This window comes from Helianthus annuus, chromosome 5, assembly GCF_002127325.2.
Source record: "Helianthus annuus cultivar XRQ/B chromosome 5, HanXRQr2.0-SUNRISE, whole genome shotgun sequence".
NCBI lineage: Eukaryota > Viridiplantae > Streptophyta > Magnoliopsida > Asterales > Asteraceae > Helianthus > Helianthus annuus.
In genome coordinates, this window is record NC_035437.2 from 3,151,897 (window position 1) to 3,176,716 (window position 24,820).

The 24,820-nt window shown below is 41.3% G+C and overlaps 1 long non-coding RNA gene across 1 annotated transcript; it reads right to left on the reverse strand.

Moving 5' to 3' along the window:
• Nucleotides 1-18,036: 18,036 nt before the first annotated feature.
• Nucleotides 18,037-19,079, reverse strand: LOC110938441. Its single transcript, XR_002591398.2, has 2 exons — nucleotides 18,370-19,079; nucleotides 18,037-18,281 (listed from the first exon to the last, which is right to left on the reverse strand). It is a non-coding gene; the product is annotated as an uncharacterized LOC110938441 (long non-coding RNA).
• Nucleotides 19,080-24,820: the final 5,741 nt, after the last annotated feature.

The following is a 24,820-nucleotide window of genomic DNA, read 5'->3' on the forward strand; positions in this document are numbered from 1 at the left end:
CTCTTTCTCTCTCTCTCTCTAAAACTCGACGGCACAAGGCAAGGCAACCGAAGATCATTCTCTTATTCGGATCACCCTCTTACTACCATTAATCGGTTAGTGTGTTTATGGTTGTGTTCATGCTCGATTGATGTTATGATTCATATGTATTATTGCTCATGTTCATGCAAATCGGTTAGTGTGTTTGTGGTTGTGTTCATGTTAGATGTAACCCGTTGATATGTTATATGATTCGGATTGCAACTTGCTTATGTGCTAAGTAAATCAGAGTATGTTGGTAATCTCGGCTACATGTTCATATGAATTGATAGACAATGTTCTTAGGCATGGTACTAGGGTTGCATGCTAGTTCCTGAATTCGTAAATCACATGATCCGAATATATGTTACATAGGCTATTGAACTGTTATTGTTCTTGATTAGATGATGATTAGGGCTGATTGAATATGTTTGATTCTGAATTGATTGTTGTTTAATCGGATTGTGAAACTGCCAAACTTGTTAGCTGATATCACGGAAATCATGTGCATGAAATCAGGAAAATTGTTACAAATTGATGGACTTAACACGGTTGCGAGTCGAGACCGTGGTTGCGAGTCCAGTTGCGACTCGGGACCTTACACCGACACAACAACACGAGCCGAGACCACGGTTGCGAGTCCCATTGCGACTCGAAACCGGACCATGACAAGCCGAAACCACAGTTGCGAGTCCCGTTGCGACTCGAAACCTCCTGTTGCGACTCGAGATCGCTGGTTGCGACTCGAGACCAGTTATTTCGCACACACTATTTTGGACTTACACTGTCACGGGCCCAATCGATTAGGCCAAGTAATTGGACTTACGTACTTGACTGTTAATTGGACTGTTTATGTTAGCTGGGCCGGGTATAGTTTGGGCTTAGGCATCCGAATCGCACAAGTGGTGAATTGCCATACTTTGATTGTTTGCATGATATACGTGTTTGCTATGATTCATGAGTGCATTACTTGAACCAAACCTGACTTGTATAATAACCATGATAGGACGTGGTTGACCACTTACTAGCTTACCTGTACCTTCTGTGTATCTGCCGAGCAACCCAAGGTGAGTTCACACTCTTACCAAGGCATGGGATTCCCGGGGTGTTGGGAATGGGATTGATAAGGATAAGGTTAAACAGATTCATACGGACACTGTTACTAGACTACCACACCATCGTCCTCGGTTGTACAGGACACATACGTAAAACCTACGTATAACTAAGTTACTCGCTATCCTCGGTTGTGAAGGATACTCACGTAAAACCTGCGTGAACATATGCTCACTACTGCCTCGGTTGTGTCAGGCACTTACGTAAAACCTACGTAAACCCCCACGTACCCTATCCTCGGTTGTGAAGGATACTTACGTAAATCCTGCGTAAATTGTACGTATTGCTGTTCTCGGTTGTGAAGAACACATATGGTTACGCATAGTCTAGTGGATTAATAACATGGGAAGCCCCCACCAATAGAAACCTATACTGGCCCAGTAGAGCCACTTGATACTCATGAACTTACTGTTACGCATTTACTTTCTGTGAACTCGCTCAACTAGTTGTTGACTCTCTGCTGCATGCCTTGCAGGACCTTAGGTACATTATGGAGCTTGCACAAGGAGGAGCAGGTCGTTGTGGGCAAATGGATCGTGATTACTTATGTCATTTCATACATTAATACTTATGATTGGGTTTTTACATTAATGCTTCCGCTATACTTAACTATGTTGGTTTTGATAAACACCTTTCGTATTGATGGATAGCTTCTACTATATATTTACATGTTCAATATGATTGGTGGCTTGATCCTGGTCATGTCACGCCTCCAAGCGGTGGTACTCCGCGTGTGGATTTTGGGGGTGTGACAGATTGGTATCAGAGCCATTGGTTATAGAGAACTTGGTTTTAATATGGGAAAACGTTTTTATTAAAACCAGACTATAACCAGAACAGTGCTCTCAACGATCCACAACGACGCTTCGCTCCACGTGCAAGACTCGACATCTTAGGTAATAAGGTTTATGTTTATTGCCTGTTTGCTAGAACTGCTTAGAACTTTGCTCGCATTACTCTTAGATACACATGATACTATTACATGAGAATACCTACGTGCTTACGCTTTTCTGTCATCGCCCTACTCGCGAACCACTCTCACTTACATTACTTTTTACAATGAAGATCATGTCTGGACGGATTAACATGACTCAAGCCCAGCTAGAGGCTCTCGTTCAAGCTCAAGTTGTTGCGGCACTTGCAGCTGCTCAAGCAGGTAGTATACCCTGCAGTATAGACTCATACTAGGATCCTTAGATCCTGCATTAACTCTCGTATTTAATCTCGTCCTATTCGTACACAATAGGTCAACACGCGCAGCAACCTGTCTGCACTTTCAAGAACTTCATGGACTGTCGTCCAAGTACTTTCAGTGGCACAGAGGGGGCAGTTGGACTCCTCCACTGGTTTGAGAAGCTCGAGTCTGTGTTCGAGATGTGTGAATGCCCTGAGGCTCGCAGGGTGAAATACGCCACTGGCACGCTAGAAGGAATAGCACTAACTTGGTGGAACGCCCAAGTTCAGATTTTAGGGTTGGCAGCTGCTAACGCCACACCCTGGAATGATTTCAAGGAACTGATCAAGAGGGAGTATTGTACTCGGGAAGACATCCATAAGCTGGAGGATGAGTTTTACCATCTGAAGATGACTGGATCGGAAATTGAAGCTTACACCAAAAGGTCAAACGAACTGGTCGTGCTGTGTCCAACCATGGTAGACCCTCCGATTAAGCGCATTGAGTTGTATCTCAAAGGGTTGGCGCCAGAGATCCAGAGCCACGTTACTTCGGCTAATCTTGATAACATCCAGGATATTCAACGCCTCGCTCACCGCATCACAGACCAGGCAGTGGATCAGAACAAACTGCCTAAACGTATCAGCGCTACTGCTACCGTTACTACTTCAGCTACTCCTGCTACTCCCAGTGACAGTAAGAGAAAATGGGATGGGGATTCCAGCAGGGGATCAGCTTCAGTTCAGTCTCAGGCCCAGCAGCGGAAGACTGACAATTATCAGAGTCCCAGCCAGCATTCCTCAGGTAGCCACAGGCAGGGCGGATATCGAGGGAACCTCCCAAAGTGCAACAACTGCGGCAGACACCACGGTGGCCAGTGTAATAAGGGTCGCTGTCAAAGATGCCTCAAGATGGGTCATGAGGCCAAGGATTGTAGAGGCCCTCGTCCTGCGAATCAGAACCAACAGCAGCCACCAGCACAGCAGAATCAGCAGCAGGGCAACAAGGTATGTTTTCAGTGTGGGGCAGAAGGTCACTTCAAAAGGCACTGCCCTCAGTTAAACAGGAACCAGAACAACAACAACAAAAACAACAATCAGGGCAATGGCAACAACATCGGGGGAAACAACAATGGCAACGAGGCAAGGGGTCGAGCTTTCGTGTTAGGACGAGGAGACGCTATGAACGATCCCAATGTGGTTATGGGTAAGTTTCTCCTTGACGATATTTACGTTACTGTTTTATTTGATTCGGGTGCGGATACAAGTTATATTTCTGTGAAAGCCAGTAAATTGTTAAAACGTACATCAACACCCCTAAACACCAAACACGTCGTAGAACTAGCTAATGGTAAGAGTTTAGAAGCCACGCAGATAGTCAAGGGTTGTAGTATTGTCTTAGCCGGTCAGGCTTTCTCAATCGACCTTATTCCCATAGTCTTGGGAAGTTTTGATATCGTTATTGGGATGGATTGGTTATCCCAACATCAGGCAGAAATCGTATGCAGCGAAAAGATCATTCGTATTCCCCGTTCCGGTCAGGAACCTCTCGAAGTTCAAGGCGACAAGAGTGGTGCTGTGGTTGGCATCATCTCTTTCTTAAAGGCTCAGAAATGCTTACGAAAGGGGCACACTGCCATTCTGGCACTCGTTACAGACGCATCAGTAAAGGAAAAGAAATTGGAGGATATTCCAATCGTACGCGACTACCCTCAGGTGTTCCCTGAAGACTTACCTGGCTTACCGCCTCACCGTCAGGTCGAATTTCAAATCGAGCTCGCTCCAGGAGCAGCACCCATAGCTCGCGCACCATATCGTCTAGCTCCATCAGAACTGGAGGAACTGTCAAAGCAGCTACAAGAGCTCTTGGAAAAGGGCTTCATTCGTCCAAGCTCTTCGCCATGGGGAGCTCCAGTACTTTTCGTGAAGAAGAAAGACGGTACGTTCAGAATGTGCATAGACTACAGGGAACTGAACAAGGTGACGGTGAAGAACCGTTATCCTCTTCCACGCATAGATGATTTATTCGACCAGTTGCAAGGGTCGTGTTACTATTCGAAGATAGACCTGAGGTCAGGTTATCATCAGCTGAGAGTCCGGGAGGAGGACGTCTCCAAGACAGCATTCAGAACTCGCTACGGCCACTACGAGTTTCTTGTCATGCCGTTCGGGTTAACGAACGCGCCTGCCGTATTTATGGACCTTATGAACAGGGTGTGCAAACCCTATCTTGACAAGTTCGTCATTGTTTTCATCGACGACATTTTGATCTACTCCAAGAGTCAGGAGGAGCACGAGCAGCACCTACGCCTTATTTTGGAACTCCTTCGGAAGGAACAGCTATACGCTAAGTTCTCGAAATGCGACTTCTGGCTTCGTGAAGTCCATTTTCTAGGCCACGTAGTGAACAAGGATGGGATCCATGTCGATCCATCCAAGGTGGACTCGATCAGAAACTGTCCTGCACCACGTACGCCAACGGAAATACGCCAATTCTTGGGCTTGGCGGGTTACTACAGACGGTTTATCAAAGACTTCTCCAAGATCGCGCAACCACTTACACTACTGACACAGAAGGGTGTCACCTACCGTTGGGGCAACACGCAGGAAACTGCTTTTCAGTACTTAAAGGATAGACTTTGCAGTGCACCTATCCTCTCTTTGCCAGAGGGCACAGACGATTTCGTGGTATATTGTGATGCATCCATCCAGGGTCTTGGGTGTGTATTGATGCAGCGGGATAAGGTTATTGCTTACGCCTCGCGCCAACTTAAGATTCACGAACGGAACTACACGACGCACGATTTAGAGCTGGGAGCTGTTGTTTTCGCGCTTAAGATATGGCGACACTACCTGTACGGTACCAGGTGCACGATTTACACCGATCACAGGAGTCTCGAGCATATTCTTAAGCAGAAGGATTTGAACATGCGTCAACGACGATGGGTCGAATTACTTAACGATTATGAATGCGCCATCAAGTACCATCCAGGCAAAGCCAACGTTGTGGCTGATGCCCTCAGTCGGAAAGACACTTTTCCTCGGCGCGTGCGAGCGCTACAGCTTACGATTCAGTCTAGCCTTCCTGCACAGATACGAGATGCTCAGGTAGAAGCATTGAAACCCGAAAACATCAAGGCTGAAGCCTTACGCGGCTCACGACAACGAATGGAACAGAAGGCAGACGGCGCCTACTATGTAACGGGACGTATTTGGGTCCCACTTTATGGCGGTCTACGTGAACTTGTAATGGACGAAGCTCACAAGTCTCGCTACTCGGTACATCCAGGGTCGGACAAAATGTACCACGACATCAAAACTACTTATTGGTGGCCTAGCATGAAGGCCCACATCGCTACGTACGTTGGAAAATGCTTGACCTGTGCGAGAGTCAAGGTCGAATACCAGAAACCAGCTGGCCTACTTCAGCATTCTAAGATACCGCAATGGAAACGGGAAGAAATTTCCATGGATTTCGTTACATGCCTACCTAGATCCCAGCGTGGGAATGATACCATATGGGTGATCGTAGATCGACTCACTAAGTCTGCACACTTCCTGGCTATAAAGGAAACGGATAAGTTCTCCACTCTCGCAGACATCTACCTTAAGGAAGTTGTTTCGAGGCACGGAGTGCCCACTTCCATCATTTCGGATCGGGATGCACGATTCACGTCAGAGCTATGGCAAGCGATGCATAAATCTTTCGGCTCACGGTTAGACATGAGCACAGCATATCATCCTCAGACGGATGGGCAGTCTGAGCGAACGATTCAAACACTTGAAGACATGCTTAGAGCATGCGTTATAGACTTCGGCAACGGCTGGGAAAAGCACCTCCCTTTGGTGGAGTTCTCGTATAATAATAGTTATCACACCAGCATTCAAGCCGCTCCATTCGAGGCATTGTACGGACGTAAATGCCGGTCACCTCTCTGTTGGGCAGAGGTGGGGGACAGTCAGATTACGGGTCCAGAGATTGTAGTGGACGCCACAGAAAAGATTGCACAGATACGACAACGCATGGCGGCAGCACGCGACCGTCAGAAAGCCTACGCGGACAAGCGTAGAAAGCCTTTGGAATTTCAGGTCGGGGACCGGGTTTTACTAAAAGTCTCACCCTGGAAGGGTGTGGTACGTTTTGGCAAACGGGGCAAACTAAATCCGCGGTACGTCGGACCGTTCGAAATCATTGAGAAAATAGGCAAAGTAGCCTACAAGTTGAACTTACCAGCTGAACTCGGTGCAGTTCACAATGTGTTTCACGTGTCGAATCTGAAGAAGTGCCTGTCAGATGAGACCCTTATTATTCCTTTCAAAGAACTCACTATCGACGAGCGGTTGTAGTTCGTCGAGGAACCAGTTGAAATCACGGACCGGGATGTGAAGGTCCTCAAAAACAAGAGAATCCCTCTTGTTCGAGTACGTTGGAACTCCAAACGTGGCCCAGAGTACACCTGGGAACGCGAAGACAGGATGACAGAAAAGTACCCCCAGTTATTCGGAACCAATGCAACCACTGCTGAGGCTGAAGCTACTACTTCGGAATTTCGGGACGAAATTCCAGATCAACGGGGGGAGGATGTGACACCCCAGGAAAACCAGTGAACGATTGAACTTACCTAGCTTCCTCAGTGAGTGCATACCAAATTTCGGGACGAAATTTCTTTTTAGTTGGGGATAATGTGACAACTCGTACTTTAGACTTACCGTGTGTAACGTTATATGCTTACGTGAACCATATTATTTGAATAAATACATGATATGTTACGTTTATGTGATATGTGTGTATTATATACTAGTATAGTGAACGAGCCCAAACCACACACTATATCCCGATCGTACAAGATTAACCAGTCACACAAGCCCATTTGGGCCACACCTTGAAATCGGACATCATAGGGCAGCCGAGTTGGGCTCGGCCCACTCCCCTTTTACGCAAACAAACACCATTAGGGACTTGTTCTCCTCATTTGTTACAAAACACTATCACAACAAGAAACCCTACTCTCTTTCTCTCTCTCTCTCTAAAACTCGACGGCACAAGGCAAGGCAACCGAAGATCATTCTCTTATTCGGATCACCCTCTTACTACCATTAATCGGTTAGTGTGTTTATGGTTGTGTTCATGCTCGATTGATGTTATGATTCATATGTATTATTGCTCATGTTCATGCAAATCGGTTAGTGTGTTTGTGGTTGTGTTCATGTTAGATGTAACCCGTTGATATGTTATATGATTCGGATTGCAACTTGCTTATGTGCTAAGTAAATCAGAGTATGTTGGTAATCTCGGCTACATGTTCATATGAATTGATAGACAATGTTCTTAGGCATGGTACTAGGGTTGCATGCTAGTTCCTGAATTCGTAAATCACATGATCCGAATATATGTTACATAGGCTATTGAACTGTTATTGTTCTTGATTAGATGATGATTAGGGCTGATTGAATATGTTTGATTCTGAATTGATTGTTGTTTAATCGGATTGTGAAACTGCCAAACTTGTTAGCTGATATCACGGAAATCATGTGCATGAAATCAGGAAAATTGTTACAAATTGATGGACTTAACACGGTTGCGAGTCGAGACCGTGGTTGCGAGTCCAGTTGCGACTCGGGACCTTACACCGACACAACAACACGAGCCAAGACCACGGTTGCGAGTCCCATTGCGACTCGAAACCGGACCATGACAAGCCGAAACCACAGTTGCGAGTCCCGTTGCGACTCGAAACCTCCTGTTGCGACTCGAGATCGCTGGTTGCGACTCGAGACCAGTTATTTCGCACACACTGTTTTGGACTTACACTGTCACGGGCCCAATCGATTAGGCCAAGTAATTGGACTTACGTACTTGACTGTTAATTGGACTGTTTATGTTAGCTGGGCCGGGTATAGTTTGGGCTTAGGCATCCGAATCGCACAAGTGGTGAATTGCCATACTTTGATTGTTTGCATGATATACGTGTTTGCTATGATTCATGAGTGCATTACTTGAACCAAACCTGACTTGTATAATAACCATGATAGGACGTGGTTGACCACTTACTAGCTTACCTGTACCTTTTGTGTATCTGCTGTTGGTGCACTTGTGTCTGTACTTTGTCTGTATTCGGTCTGTATATAAACGATGTCCTCGGTAGTCTGTAAGTTGAACAAGTCAACCATCCTCCGGATTGACTTGGCCAACAGTTGGAATATGTTTAGTATGCTAGTCTGAATCGAAGGATAGCCTCGAAGGATACTGTTGATCCTTCGAGGTACTCGAAAGATATGCTTCGAATTGTTGGACCTCGAAGGATCATCCTTCGAGGTCATTGCTGGTCATTCGAACATGTTGTCATCGATAGATGATCCTTCGGATCATCTATCGGATCTTTCGACCAGACCTGCAGTGTATGGGTATAAATACCCATGCAGTGTGTTGGTTTCAGTAGACACAAGAAAGACACCAAGAGAGAGCATATCCGAGAGATAGAGAGGATACTCTGCTGAAAACACACACACACACACTTTGAGAGTTTGCAAACTGATTGTAAACATTGTGCTTGTAACCGGAAACTTTCTACGCATTAATACAAGTGGTGTTAATCGTTGAATCTTGTGTGTTCTTGTGTTTGTTCTTGCATCATCCCGGTTTGCCTCCTAGCTTGGATTCCGCACTTGCTAGTGGGTTAGTATAACAAGGTTTAGGTTCGTAATCCTCCGCGAAAAGGGACCTACAAGTGGTATCAGAGCTTGGCTCTTTACCTTGTTTAAAACCGGGTTGTTCGAGTTCTTGGGTGTTTGGACACTAGGTTTGGCACCCGGTTTGGTGGTTTTTCTTGCTTTTCTAAACTGAAAAACGGCTTCTAAACCTTCGGGAGTGTTCAAGGTTGGGTTGGGTAACTTGAAAACTTGTTTTTAAGAGACTTTGATTTTTCCGGCCATTTTCCGATCATATTTCCGGCGACTGGTTGTGGATAAGGTGTTGTCCATTTTGGGAAAACTTTTCAAAGTTTGGTGAAAAGTTGTGTCTGCACATACCTTCTGCCGAAAGTTGTGCACCAACCCATCACCTTTCCCACCTACCCGTCAACTTTGTGTCAGTGTGTCAGAAAGTTCCGAAAGATATCCTTCGACTTCGAAAGATCATCTTTCGATCAGCGACAGCTCGAAAGATTAGCATCCTTCGAGTAGTCTTTCGAAGTCTAAGAATTATCCTTCGAGTCAAGGAATCTTTTCGAAAGATCATCCTTCGAGTCACTGTTTATTTCGAAAGATAAGGATCCTTCGTGTTAGGTGAATCTTTCAAGGTTATCTTTCGAGGTTAGTGTTCGAGCCATCAACAGTGATCCTTCGAACACTGTTGATCTTTCGAACAAGTGTCATCTTTCAAGATCTGTGTACGAAAGATAAGGATCTTTCATTGTTGAATCTTTCGATAAGGGGAATCTTTCGAAATCATCTTTCGAAAGATAAGGATCCTTCGAAGTAATTGTTTGAAACTCAACAGTGATCTTACGAACACTGTTGATCCTTCAAACAGGTTGTGATCTTTCGATCAGATTGTGTCTTTCGATTCTTATTTGTTTGCACTTAACAGTTGTGTTTGTGTAGATTTTCTATTTGCATTTTACAAAAATGAGCTGTACAAGTCCTTGGGATTGGAGTTTGAACTCACAACATACTCAAGAACCAACCTCTGTTGCTGATTGGGCAAAGAGTATGATTCCACAGCCATCAATCAGTGCAAGTCAATGGGCTTTGGTGTCAAAGCAAAATCAAGACATGCAGAATTTTGTGGTGGAAAGAGGAGAAGGATATGCAGCTACTACTAAGATACGCCAGGATCTGTTGAAGAAGAAATTCGAATCATTTCGTTTCTTAGAGAATGAAACACTAAATGATATAACGAATCGTTATTATCATTTAATGTGTGAAATGCGTGCTTTTGGTGTTCCTACATCTCAACAGGAAATGGTGGCACGGTTTGCTGATGCTCTACCTCCAAAGTGGAGTTCATTCATTGAGCAGCTGAAGCATACGGGTACTCTGAATACAGTCAACATCTATGAATTCATTGAGAAGCTGGAACACAAGAATGACCAAGAAATCCGGAAAGCTCAGCGAGCTCTTGTTCCTCAAAACACAGAAATGTATTTGCCTGGTTTTGGTCCTTCAGCTAGTTCTAGTTCTGTTCAGCAACCGAAGCTTCAAACTGCTTTTGTGTCCAATACGAGTTCCTTTCCATTTCCTCAGTCAACAGCTGTTTCACAACCTCAATTCAATCCGAGGTCGTGCATTCCTGTCCCAACACAGCCACAACCTCAACCTCAAGTTTCCACAACAAAACCTCAATTTGAGCAAAGCGTCGATTGTGGTACGGACATACAGTTGGGAAACGGTGATCAAACAAGAACTGCGTTCTATGCTAAAATTGTCAAAAGTGTCAATGATGATGAACCTTCGGGAAATGATGACAGTTCAGGATATAGTGGCAGCTCGGATGAAGAATCAGGTTTAAATGAAAAATCAGATTTAAACGAAAGAACTGATTCTGAAGCTGATAATTTGTCGGATGATGCCAAGGAGACAAAAGGTCAAAAATCTGACTTGATCAAGAAAGCTGATGCTACATCGAGCGAAATGGAGAAGATTCTCACTGAAGATGGATCTTTCTCTTCTCAGACTGCCTTTGTGAATAATGTCACAGATTCTACAAGTCAGGTTCAAGCTAAAACTCCTAGCATATGTAGTGATTGTGCCGATATGAAACTTAAATGTGATGAATTGAAACGTGAATCTGAAACGGTTCATAGTCACAATCAAAGTTTGGTTATTGAATTGTCCAAGTGCAGAGAGGCAAACATGGTGTTAACTCAAAACGAAAAAGATTTTAAATCTGTAATTGAAACCCTAAAGAAAAGTGTTTCCGAATTGAACAAAGTTGTTTATCATAAACAAGTTAGTATTAACGATTATATTAATCTTGTTGAGGAAACCAAAAAGGAGTTAGCCATTGCCAAATGCGAGCATGATGCTATCAAGCAAAAGTTGGAGAGTTATTCTAACTCCCGATTTGTGCTCGATCACATCATAGACGTTCAAAAACTGAAAGGTAATGTGAAAGGTGTAGGGTATAAGGCGTGTCCACCCCCCTTGATGAACAACTATACCAAGATGCCCGATGAAGAGGAAATGCCTCGGTATGAACCTAGTGTACCTCTTGATGTTGAGGAATTTGCCACTGGGCTAGGGTTCAAACCGGACAATTCATCGGAGGGCTCATCTGATAACAAAGAAAAGTCATCATGTGCTTCAAATCAAAGTCCTCCAACTATTGAGGAATGTGATTCTTCAGATGATGAATCAGATGTGAATGACCAGGATGAATCACTTGATGAGGCGAAAGGAGTAGAAATTCCAATTGAGAATCATATTCTTTGTGATCCTCCTACTCCTGTCGTGCAACCTGTTGCCAAGAAAGTGATAAATCCTGTCAAAGATGTCAAGAATGACAAAGAAAGTGTGTTTGCTGTTAAAAGTAATAATTTGTTGTACACTTTGGTCGGAGATGTTAAAATTTATTCAAGCAATGATTTTCCAATTAAAAATGTCAATCCATCCTTGATTGATAAAGTTTTTGAAGATAACACGAGCAAGTTTTTGGGAAAGACGATCCCTGGAGTTACTGTAACTCAATGTGATCCAATTCCAAAGGCTGAAATCAGAAAACAATTTGGAAATCAGAAATCACCGACAAAGCAACAACCAATTGCCTTTAAGGGTAAACAACAACAACGAGCTCCAAAGCCAAAGGCTAAGGTTGAAACAAAAGGAGCTCGTTATCAAAAGAAGATCAAAGATGTTAAATTTGTAGCATCAAAGGGTACCGATAAAATTGAGACTTTTGAAAACAAATCAAACACCGATTTTGTACAAAAAGTCAAGATTTTGAAGCGTAACAGCGATAACAATTACACCCAACACACAAACGGGTGTGATGAACGAGCAAGTACCTCAGGTTCTACAGGTTCAACATCTGCCAGTCGAACAAATTCTCCTAAGTTTGGTGAAAGGAGAACTTGTTTCAAATGTGGGAAGTCTGGGCACATCATTAAAGACTGCACAAACTTGCCCAAACCAAATTTTGTTGAAAAGACCCCCTCTGAACAAGGTCACTCACAACGTCGTCCTGTTTCTCCAAAACGTGATAAACGCACAATTAAAGAACAAGAAACAAAACAACGACGTAAAACTGTAAAGGTGATCGAAAAGGCCTTAAAACCGGAAACGGCGGTTAGACGGAAACCGAGTTTGTCACAACCAATAAAACCAGAAATTGTACATAATACACAATCTGGTAAACAAAAACAAAAATCTGGTAAACAAAAATAAACTTGGAAACCTAAATCAGGTGAAAGTTCAGGAGGAGGTGTTGTGCTTGAAAATTATCAAGAGGTTGAAATTACATTTCTTGATCCTCAGGGGCAACCCAAGTCTATGAAGGCTTGGGTCCCACTCTCCAACTAATCTCTGAGTGAGTGTGCAGGAAGTTCCAGGAGGAACTATTGATAGTCATAGGATTATTGATAGTGGAACGTCCTTGCACAAGATAGGCGACAGAAGAAATTGTTGCCTTTGGTGGAGAGAGGGAAGAAGAAAAGAACACAAAAAGTCTGATGAAAGAATGTGTTTGAATGAAGTTGCAAACTTCGACCAAATGAAGAACGTGCCAAAATTTGGTCATTATGGTTTTTGATCGGGTCCTCAGGAAAGGATGAAGTGAAATGTGTGCCGATGCCTCTGGATGGATTGAACATCCGCACACCATTTCTGAAAGAGAAAGTCAAAGACCTTCGCTGGTGTAATTGAAGGCCAGCCGGACCCGGAGGTTTATGATCTTGTTGCTGTCAAGAGATTATTCAGTAGCTACAAAATCGACCTTGAAGTCCACACCGGGTGGATATCCAGTTTGGGAGAATGCTCAGATTCCTTGCAATGCACGAAATAGTTGCAGGATACGGTTTTTAAAATTTCTAATCTCTCCTATACTTGTTGATTTTTAAGCTGCTTTATGAATTATTATCATCTCATACAGCACTCTTTGGCCTGACACGTTGATCTCAAATATCACCTCACACGTGATTGTTTCTTTGTGAAACTCGTCAATGTTGTCATGGTCCGCACCGCTTACCGACATGCCAACTGATTTCTCCAAAATTCAATTAAATCTTTTCTGATTAAAATTAATTTTGGTAAACGGCATTAAGGTCAAGCAAGAGTAAAACCAACATCGGAAAATCATTTTTGTAAATATCTTTGTGTGTTTTAAATTTATCTTAGTTTATTGATTTTAGGGGGAGTAATTCCAAAAATCAGAAAATCCAAAAACACCGAAAAATTCAAAAACACAAAAACATAGAAAAACAAAAATGAGTTTCCTGGCGAGCAAAAGAGAAAATGATAGTACATCAGTGGTCTATCCAAACCTCTTTAAACCTTAAATGAAAAACGATAAGCAGCTCTATATAAGATGTATCGGTAGGCTCACAATCATTTTAAAGTGTGCAGGGTGATATAAACTTAAATCGACTGAAGACCAGGTGGGAACCATTCATTGGCATATGGTCTTAGTACCGAAATTTCGTTTGATAGATTGCCGAGGTTCTGAGATATTCGGTCTTTATGCTGCTTATCATCTGGGTATCATGGTTGTATCTTTTACCGAAAAATAACGGGGACGCAAGTCTAGATCTTCCATGATACTATACATACGTGTACATATTACATACTGCATTCGACCTCAATAAGTGATAAACAATCACATGTCCAAAACAAATAAGTGATAATATATCACATTTATCCGGGTGTCAAGTTCGTCTCTCTGCTGTACGGAAGTACTGACCTGTTCACGGACTTGCACCTGTGCCCTCATGCATACGAAAATCAAGTTCCTCATCAATAAGTGATTATATCACATAGGGCTTGTTTTCAAATCAAAATAAGTGAGTATCTCACATTTTATACGGTCAAACAGATGATAATCGGTATACTCACCGGTAAGATGAACTCTCGTGCATACCTTGATACGGGAATGTGTCGTGATGTGGATGAACACCGGTCGGTAAGTATAAATCATACCTTAACGTATCCCCTCGCCATGATTACATCTGATAAGTTGAGCTTAAGTGGACAACAATACCGATAATTGTTATAGGATGCTTATCTTAATGTTAACTAACTGAACAACAAGAGTGTTTTGGCATGACCGTACACTGATATGATTCTCTTACCCTCGAAACTCACAAAATGAATGTCTGTATATATTTACTGCTTAACTTTTATTGTTTTTCTTTTAAACAGTTTCGTCGTTTGGTGCATATCAGCACGACATTAGCGGTGATGTCGTTTGATAACACTCAAAGGATTTTAAATTGTTGTCTTTTAATTTCAAAAATACCAAAAAGATTTTAGGCTTGTTTTAATATAAACTTTATAAAAGCCAAAAAGATTTTCTTTCTACTTTATTTTCGATCGTACGATGTTGGAACTCGAGTCTTCGTTGCCTGAAACCTGAACGCAAACCGAATTGACTAAATCTTCATAAACGGTCGAAATTTGCATGTTTTGAAAGTTAAAGACTAAAATTGACAAATTTATTAAACTTTCAAACTGTCGGACGGTGTTTGATTGTGACATGGTCATTCGTGTGTCACTTGTTTATGATTAACTATATTCCAAGCAGTTGTTCTCATTATGCGTTTAGATTTCTTGCATGTGCAGATTCTAAAGGCTAGGAGAACATGGTCGATGACAAGCTTCGGGATGAAGACACAACGTGAAGGCACTCAACTGATGAAGATGATCGAGTTGCCGCTGGCCATCATCAACACCACAAGGATCTCACTTCATAAAGTTAAAGTATTTCACGAGCATAACTCAAGGTGGAGCTTATGTTAAGGGGGAGTTTGTCAACACACTTCCTACATGATACGGGTAGTTTGTTGATACACTCTCTGCTTTCAAGACGTGAAGACTTTGAAGATCCTCCGACATTGAAGACTTGAAAGGACATCAGAGTTTTGGTAACTCGAAGACCAAAGACCGTCGAAGTTTGAGACGAGTCTACAACTATAGAAGATAAAGACAAAGCTACAGCCAAGGGGGAGTTTGTTGGTGCACTTGTGTCTGTACTTTGTCTGTATTCGGTCTGTATATAAACGATGTCCTCGGTAGTCTGTAAGTTGACCAAGTCAACCATCCTCCGGATTGACTTGGCCAACAGTTGGAATATGTTTAGTATGCTAGTCTGAATCGAAGGATAGCCTCGAAGGATACTGTTGATCCTTCGAGGTACTCGAAAGATATGCTTCGAATTGTTGGACCTCGAAGGATCATCCTTCGAGGTCATTGCTGGTCATTCGAACATGTTGTCATCGATAGATGATCCTTCGGATCATCTATCGGATCCTTCGACCAGACCTGCAGTGTATGGGTATAAATACCCATGCAGTGTGTTGGTTTCAGTAGACACAAGAAAGACACCAAGAGAGAGCATATCCGAGAGATAGAGAGGATACTCTGCTGAAAACACACACACACACACACTTTGAGAGTTTGCAAACTGATTGTAAACATTGTGCTTGTAACCGGAAACTTTCTACGCATTAATACAAGTGGTGTTAATCGTTGAATCTTGTGTGTTCTTGTGTTTGTTCTTGCATCATCCCGGTTTGCCTCCTAGCTTGGATTCCGCACTTGCTAGTGGGTTAGTATAACAAGGTTTAGGTTCGTAATCCTCCGCGAAAAGGGACCTACATCTGCCGAGCAACCCAAGGTGAGTTCACACTCTTACCAAGGCATGGGATTCCCGGGGTGTTGGGAATGGGATTGATAAGGATAAGGTTGAACAGATTCATACGGACACTGTTACTAGACTACCACACCATCGTCCTCGGTTGTGCAGGACACATACGTAAAACCTACGTATAACTAAGTTACTCGCTATCCTCGGTTGTGAAGGATACTCACGTAAAACCTGCGTGAACAAATGCTCACTACTGCCTCGGTTGTGTCAGGCACTTACGTAAAACCTACGTAAACCCCCACGTACCCTATCCTCGGTTGTGAAGGATACTTACGTAAATCCTGCGTAAATTGTACGTATTGCTGTTCTTGGTTGTGAAGAACACATATGGTTACGCATAGTCTAGTGGATTAATAACATGGGAAGCCCCCACCAATAGAAACCTATACTGGCCCAGTAGAGCCACTTGATACTCATGAACTTACTGTTACGCATTTACTTTCTGTGAACTCGCTCAACTAGTTGTTGACTCTCTGTTGCATGCCTTGCAGGACCTTAGGTACATTATGGAGCTTGCACAAGGAGGAGCAGGTCGTTGTGGGCAAATGGATCGTGATTACTTATGTCATTTCATACATTAATACTTATGATTGGGTTTTTACATTAATGCTTCCGCTATACTTAACTATGTTGGTTTTGATAAACACCTTTCGTATTGATGGATAGCTTCTACTATATATTTACATGTTCAATATGATTGGTGGCTTGATCCTGGTCATGTCACGCCTCCAAGCGGTGGTACTCCGCGTGTGGATTTTGGAGGTGTGACAGAAGTCTACATCAAATCAAGCTAGGAAGTCTAGAAACTCACCTAAGAGCTAGGTTGTCGGATTTGAATTGTTCGAGAGGACGAGAAATCCGTGATAACTTTTGTGATTGTATTGTTTGTTAGTATGGGATAACAAATGTGATAAATATTATCGCAATATAGCCGTTATGGATTCTCTTGAGCAATCTGATTCACCTAGTGCCGCGCCCCGATGATTCCGCCATTGGTTGGGGTGTGACAATCATATCAAAGGTACCAAGGCTGTAATTTCATTGGCATTGCATTTTGTTTTAGAGTAAATTATTGTTTTGGTCCCTATGGTTTATAACAAATTGCTATAATTTACAAATATGAAAATACACCCACGTTTCAATTATTTTAGTCCACATGATTAACTTCCATCCACTTTGTTGTTAATTCAATGTGTTATGTTTGTATTTTGTTTATGAGTATTAACACGGTTTATTTGACCCATATCAAACATAAATACTTGCAATCTCTTTTCATACACACGGCTTTTTTTACATAGACCAACAGGATTAGCAGTCCTTATGAAAATATTCATGTTGACCCTTTTAACCCGTTTGATGAAACTGGGTGACCACTGTAAACTGTTTAACGCTGACCCGTTTAAACCATTTCATGAGACATGCTAACTCGTTTAAACTGTTTGATAAACAGGTTGGCCGCTCAAAGTGTTTGATGAAACAGACAGAACAATCACATGCTAATGTGAAAAACTGTTAACATTTTTGGATTGTAGGAATTAATAAACTGTTTAAATCATATTGATATTCTTATGTTTCTTCAATAGCGATGTAATTACTATATTTCCCATCACATGTTTAGCATGTGACATTGAGTTAACAACAAAGTGTATGGGAGTTAGTCATGTGAATTGATATCGTCATAAATTGAAATGTGGGTGTGTTTTTTGCAAGACTTTTCATATTTATAAGATATAACAATTTGCTATAAACCACTGGGACCAAATCAACAATTTACTCTTTATTTTAAGTTTTAACTAAAGAGGTTATTGTTGCTACATGAGTTTTATTAATGTTAATGAAATCTATCGGTTGAAGGATGAAAATGGAAAGCTCATGGGTGTTGATACTCAAAATCTTTTGATTGCGAATTCTGGTAATGATTTGCTGGTAACAAAATTAGATTGATTGCTTCATACATGATCGTAACTAAATTAAAAACTGCGTAAGTACACACACCTAGAATCACTCAAACAATCGCCTCTTGTGATCATTAGGAACATCTTTCCATCTGTCCCATGGACCTGACCACAAAGCCCTTAAGTTACTTCCAATACTCCGGGTAGACGTCCCTTAATTACTAAATCTACAAAATGAAAGCAACAAAGCAAAATGAAAATAGTAACACTTTAAAATGTACATAAAGAAACAATAACGATATTTATATGACTTACTTCCCATCTTTAACATAAATCCACTCGCGCTTGATTGGTTCAGGTGCTTGGACTTGGGCAACGCATCCTTGTCTTGCAAAAGCAACAAGAAACATAGACTCATCATCATCACTACCCTCAATGGGAGAATGCATCGCATGAACAACAGATTCATCATCATCATCCGCTTGACTACCACCTCGTCCAACATCTTGATCACCCGGTTTACCACCACCTCGATAGCTAGCTAAACCACTCCCTTGACTACTAACTAGACTACTACATCTCCTAACACCTCGTTCGCCAACTAGACTAAATTGACTACCATCTCCCCCACAACTCGATCACCAGCTAGACCGACTAGATTGACTACTACCTCCACCAACACCTCGGTCACTAGCTTGACCACCACCTCGCCCAACACCTCGATCACTAGCTAGACAACTAGATTGGCTACTACCTCCCCCAACACCTCGTTTAATAACTTGACCCCCACCTCGCCCAACACCTCCACCACAAACTTGAGCACTATCTTGACCACTAGCGTGAGAATTACCTTGACCCACAGTACGTGCCATGGTATCTATAACAAAAAGAATAATAGATTTTAGAAAACCATTAGATGAAAAGAAACTAGTTAGAATTACTTTGCATAAACTTGATAAACGTCCAAAGCCGACTATTATCCAAATTAACCAAACTATTTCTAAACGAAAAGGAACATTTTATCACTTTAAAAGAAAAAACATCTATTATAGGTTCGGTTTTATCTATAACATCATAGACCAATGCTCACCACTACTTTTAACCATGTCAATCACTTACTAAAGGACAAAGTAAAAAAGAATGGTCAGAACTTAGAACTTTGTGGGATGTGTGGTACAAAAGTTTGATACTATTGTATACGTTAATTCTTTTCGTACTCCTACTTCCTAGACTTTCCATAGAGCGTAATTATAATATAGTGTCCAATAATTTTATACGACACAAGTGTACTATACACGTGACTCTTGCACCGTAACGAAGCCGATGATCACGATTTCAGCCTTACATCATCATATAATATACAACTTAACACAAAAACTCGATCAAAAAATGATTAATAAGTAATAACAGTGTTCGTCAAAAAACAGGGTAAGTGTTGGGTTTAATCTTGATGTGTTCGGGTCGACGGGTACGGGTCGGATCTGAACTGGGTCGGATATAAATGGTTTGAAAGATTTTTGGAGATTAGTCATGGATTGACCGAGTTTGATGCAAGCGAAGTTGGGTTGTTGCTTGAAAGCAGGAGATCGTGGTTTTATTTCATGCATGTGCTTTTTTAATTATTATAAAAATGTAGGAGTAGTCAGTAGGTTTATTTGTACATCTCATTCGATAATAAAACAGTTGCAAGCTCTTTTAATTCTTTGAAGTTCAATACACAGAATATTGTCTCATAGTGTGTAGTTTGTGTGTGTTTAACCTTGGGGCCTGAACTAACATTAGGTATCAGAGCAGGTTAGAAACGAGGGCTGTTTTGAGAGTCGGTGGCGAGAAAGAGTGCAACCCTTTTCGTTGCAGGGAAAAACGCAGCAGTAGGAGGAACCGAGATGAAGACCGTGAGACTATTTTTGATAGTCGAAAGAACGAAGTCGAGCAAGACAGGCGGCAGCCTTGGCTGCTGTCCCCTGAAGCAAGTGAAGCACACCACCAAGCCGGTGATTGTTGAAAGAACGCAAAAACCGAAGAAGACCGTTGACTCGCTGGAAGAAAGAAAGCATCGGTGATTACAAGACCGTTTCTAGAGAAGGAGAATTGAACCCGTTAAAGACCGAACTGGGTGACCGAGACCGACAGTTCTCCTTGCCGGAGAGAAAGACCGAAACCAGATTTTTATCGGAAGAAAGTTCAGACCGAAAGTATGAACCAAAGACCGAAGGGGTTCACAGCAGACCAAAAGAAAGAAAGAAGGTTGATCGAGTTCAGCAAGAACGAAAGAAAAAAAGAAAGTAAGCAAGAAAGAATGAGAAAGTAATGGCGGTGCAAGAAAGAAGAAAGAACGAGCCGTCACAAGAAAGAAAGAACGGGAGTCGATAAGAAAGAAGAAAGATAATCGAAACTAAAAGAAAGAAAGAAAGAAGCGGAATTGTGTGGTTCGTTCAGCAAGTGCAAGATTAGAGTCGGATTATTAACCGACAGCAAGCATGAATAGCAAGATGTAAGAAAACAGCAAGTGAGCAAGTTGATTCAATGTATGCGAGCAAGAAAGGATCGAATCAAGAAAGACGATTGCAAGTTTAGCAAGAAAACCGAGTTCAGTTTTAGCATGGAAAGCAAGAACGAATGCAAGTATGAATCGAGCAAGTAGAAAGAACCGAATCAAGATTAAGGGGGTGAATGTTGGGTTTAATCTTGATGTGTTCGGGTCGACGGGTACGGGTCGGATCTGAACTGGGTCGGATATAAATGGTTTGAAAGATTTTTGGAGATTAGTCATGGATTGACCGAGTTTGATGCAAGCGAAGTTGGGTTGTTGCTTGAAAGCAGGAGATCGTGGTTTTATTTCATGCATGTGCTTTTTTAATTATTATAAAAATGTAGGAGTAGTCAGTAGGTTTATTTGTACATCTCATTCGATAATAAAACAGTTGCAAGCTCTTTTAATTCTTTGAAGTTCAATACACAGAATATTGTCTCATAGTGTGTAGTTTGTGTGTGTTTAACCTTGGGGCCTGAACTAACAGTAAGATTAACCGATGAAAACCGAAAATATTCATCATTATTAGTCAATAAACAAAGAAATGCTTACAATTCGATTATCAAGATGATGAAAAAATTAAACTAGATGCATGAATCTGATCTACAAACGATTAATAACAGCATTGGTTGATAAACGGATATGATTATCCTATGAAATATTTATCAACAATTGGAAGTAAACAACAGTCAATGCATTACGATTAATTACGACTTAAGAACCGACTAATATGCATATATGCAGCGTTCAGATCCAAAAACACACATCATAGAAAGAATCGATGAACAATTATTAGCATTTCAATAGTCGTTTGCATTAGTTAAACCGAAACTACACACGTATAACACATCAATTCATCACAAATCAGTAACCTAAAACACTGCAAATCGACGTACCGTAATACGCTTAATTCAAAAATCCACATCTAGTTCATTCATTTGCACCTCATAACTTTAACAAATGCAAAGAAAACTCGTAAAGCAAGTAAGCAATATACACTACACACACATAACACAACAATTCATCATCAAATCAATATCTAAAACCTAGCCACTAATCCTAACCCGAACCCTAACAAAAAAAACGCTATATTCAGACAAAAAAACATAATAAACAAAAACATAATTAACAGATCATTGTGATTTTTTTTGCATGAACAAAACCCACTTAAAATGTTATTCTTTTAATTTATGTACCAATGTTAAAATCGTCGGAAAGTTAAAAAAACACTCTTCAATATAGTATAAATTAAATAATTGTAGGTCCCTTTTTGACGGATGACGAACCTCAAACCTTGTTATACTAACTCACTAGCGAGTGCGGAATCCAAGCTAGCAAGCAAACCGGGATTAAACAAGTATGAACACAAGCACACACGGATTCACCGATTAACACAACTTGTATTAATGCAAATGAAGGTTTCGGTTACAAGCACAATGTTTACAAACCTAACTTGTAAACTCTCAAAGTGTGTGTGTGTTTTCTGGACAGAATGCTCTCAACAATATCTCTCAGATGTGTGTGTTCTGTCTGTGTGCATCTCTGTCTAAAACTCAACACTGCATGGGTATATATATACCCAGCCTAGCATGCCTGATCGAAGGATCTGATAGATGGTCCGAAGGATCATCTATCGAAGACCAAGTATTCGAAAGATCATCAAGGACCTCGAAAGATTACCTTTCGAGGTCTATGATTCGAACCATATCTTTCGATGAGGTCGAAGGATCCACATTATCCTTCGACCTCTTATCCTTCGACACAGTACATCTTTCAACTGTTGACTAAGTCAAACCAGGAGGACGGTTGACTTTGTCAACTTACAGGACTGACAAGGACATCGTTTACATACAGACCGAATACAGACAAAGTACAGACACAAGTGCACCAACAAACTCCCCCTTGGCTGTAGCTTTGTCTTTATCTTCTATAGTTGTAGACTCGTCTCGAACTTCGACGGTCTTTGGTCTTCGAGTTCTCAAAACTCTGATGTCCTTTCACGTCTTCAAAGTCGGAGGATCTTCAAAGTCTTCACGTCTTGAAAGCAGAGAGTGTATCAACAAACTACCCGTATCATGTAGGAAGTGTGTTGACAAACTCCCCCTTAACATAAGCTCCCCCTTGAGTTATGCTCGTGAAAAGACTTTATCTTTATGAAGTGAGATCCTTGTGGTGTTGATGATGGCCAGCGGCAACTCGATCATCTTCATCTTTTGAGCGCCTTCTCGTCGTGTCTTCATTCCAGAGCTTGTCATCGACCATGTTCTCCTAGCCTTTAGAATCTGCACATGCAAGAAATCTAAACGCGTAATGAGAACAACTGCTTGGAATATAGTATAAACAAATGACACACGAATGACCATGTCACAATCAAACACCGTCCGACAGTTTGAAAGTTTAATAAATTTATCAATTTTAAATTTTAACTTTCAAAATCTGCAAATTTTGACCGTTTATGAAGATTTAGTCAGTTCGGTTTTCAGTCAGGTTTCAGGTAACGAAGACTTGAGCTCCAACATCGTACGATCGAAAATAAATCAGAAATAAAATCTTTTTGGCTTTTATAAAGTTTATATTAAAACACGGATTTTAGGCGTGTTTTTGAAATTAAAAGACAACAATTTAAAATCCTTTGAGTGTTATCAAACGACATCACCGCTAATGTCGTGCTGATATGCACCAAACGACGAAACTGTTTAAAAGAAAAACAATAAAAGTTAAGCAGTAAATAAATATATACAGACATTCTTTTTGCGAGTTTCGAGGGTAAGAGAATCATATCAGTGTACGGTCATGCCAAAACACTCTTGTTGTTCAGTTAGTTAATATTAAGATAAGCATCCTATAACAATTATCGGTATTGTTGTCCACTTAAGCTCAACTTATCAGATGTAACCATGGCGAGGGGATACGTTAAGGTATGATTTATACTTACCGACCGGTGTTCATCCACATCACGACACATTCTCGTATCAAGGTATGCACGAGAGTTCATCTTACCGGTGAGTATACCGATTATCATCTGTTTGACCGTATAAGTTGTGAGATACTCACTTATTTTGATTTGAAAACAAGCCCTTTGTGATATAATCACTTATTGAAGAGGAGCTTGATTTTCAATATGCATGAGGGCACAGGTGCAAGTCCGTGAACAGGTCAGTACTTCCGTACAGCAGAGAGACGAACTTGACACCCGGATAAATGTGATATTTTATCACTTACTAGATTTGGACATGTGATTGTTTATCACTTATTGAGGTCGAATGCAGTATGTAATATGTACACGTATGTATAGTATCATGGAAGATCTAGACTTGCGTCCCCGTTATTTTTCGGTAAAAGATACAACCATGATACCCAGATGATAAGCAGCATAAAGACCGAATATCTCAGAACCTCGGCAATCTATCAAACGAAATTTCGGTACTAAGACCATATGCCAATGAATGGTTCCCACCTGGTCGTCAGTCGATTAAGATTTATATCACCCTGCACACTTTAAAATGATTGTGAGCCTACCGATACATCTTATATAGAGCTGCTTATCATTTTTCATTTAAGGTTTAAAGAGGTTTGGATAGACCACTGATGTACTATCATTTTCTCTTTTGCTCGCCAGGAAACTCATTTTTGTTTTTCTATTGTTTTTGTGTTTTTGAAATTTTTCGATGTTTTTGGATTTTCAGATTTTTGGATAAACTCCCCCTAAAATCAATAAACTAAGACAAATTTAAAACACAAAGGTATTTACAAAAATGATTTTCCGATGTTGGTTTTACTCTTGCTTGACCTTAATGCCGTTTACCAATAATAAAAAGTCAAATCTTGATTTGTCAAAAGCTTTGGTAAATAAGTCGGCACGTTGGTCATCGGTGTGGACCTTAACAACATCGATTAGCCTTTTCTCAAAGCAATCACGTATGAAGTGATATTTGATTTCGATGTGTTTGGTCTTTGAATGCTGCACAGGATTTCTAGTGATATCTAAAGCAGCAGAATTATCAACGTAAATAGGAGTAGTTAGGAATTCAAAACCGTAGTCCCGCATTTGTTGTTGGATCCAAAGAACTTGGGAGCAACAACTTGAGGCAGCAATGTATTCAGCTTCGCATGTTGATGTAGCTACACACGTCTGCTTCTTGCACTGCCATGTGACTAGGCGATTTCCTAAGAACTGACATCCAGCCGTTGTGGATTTACCGTCGATTTTGCATCCGCCAAAATCAGAATCAC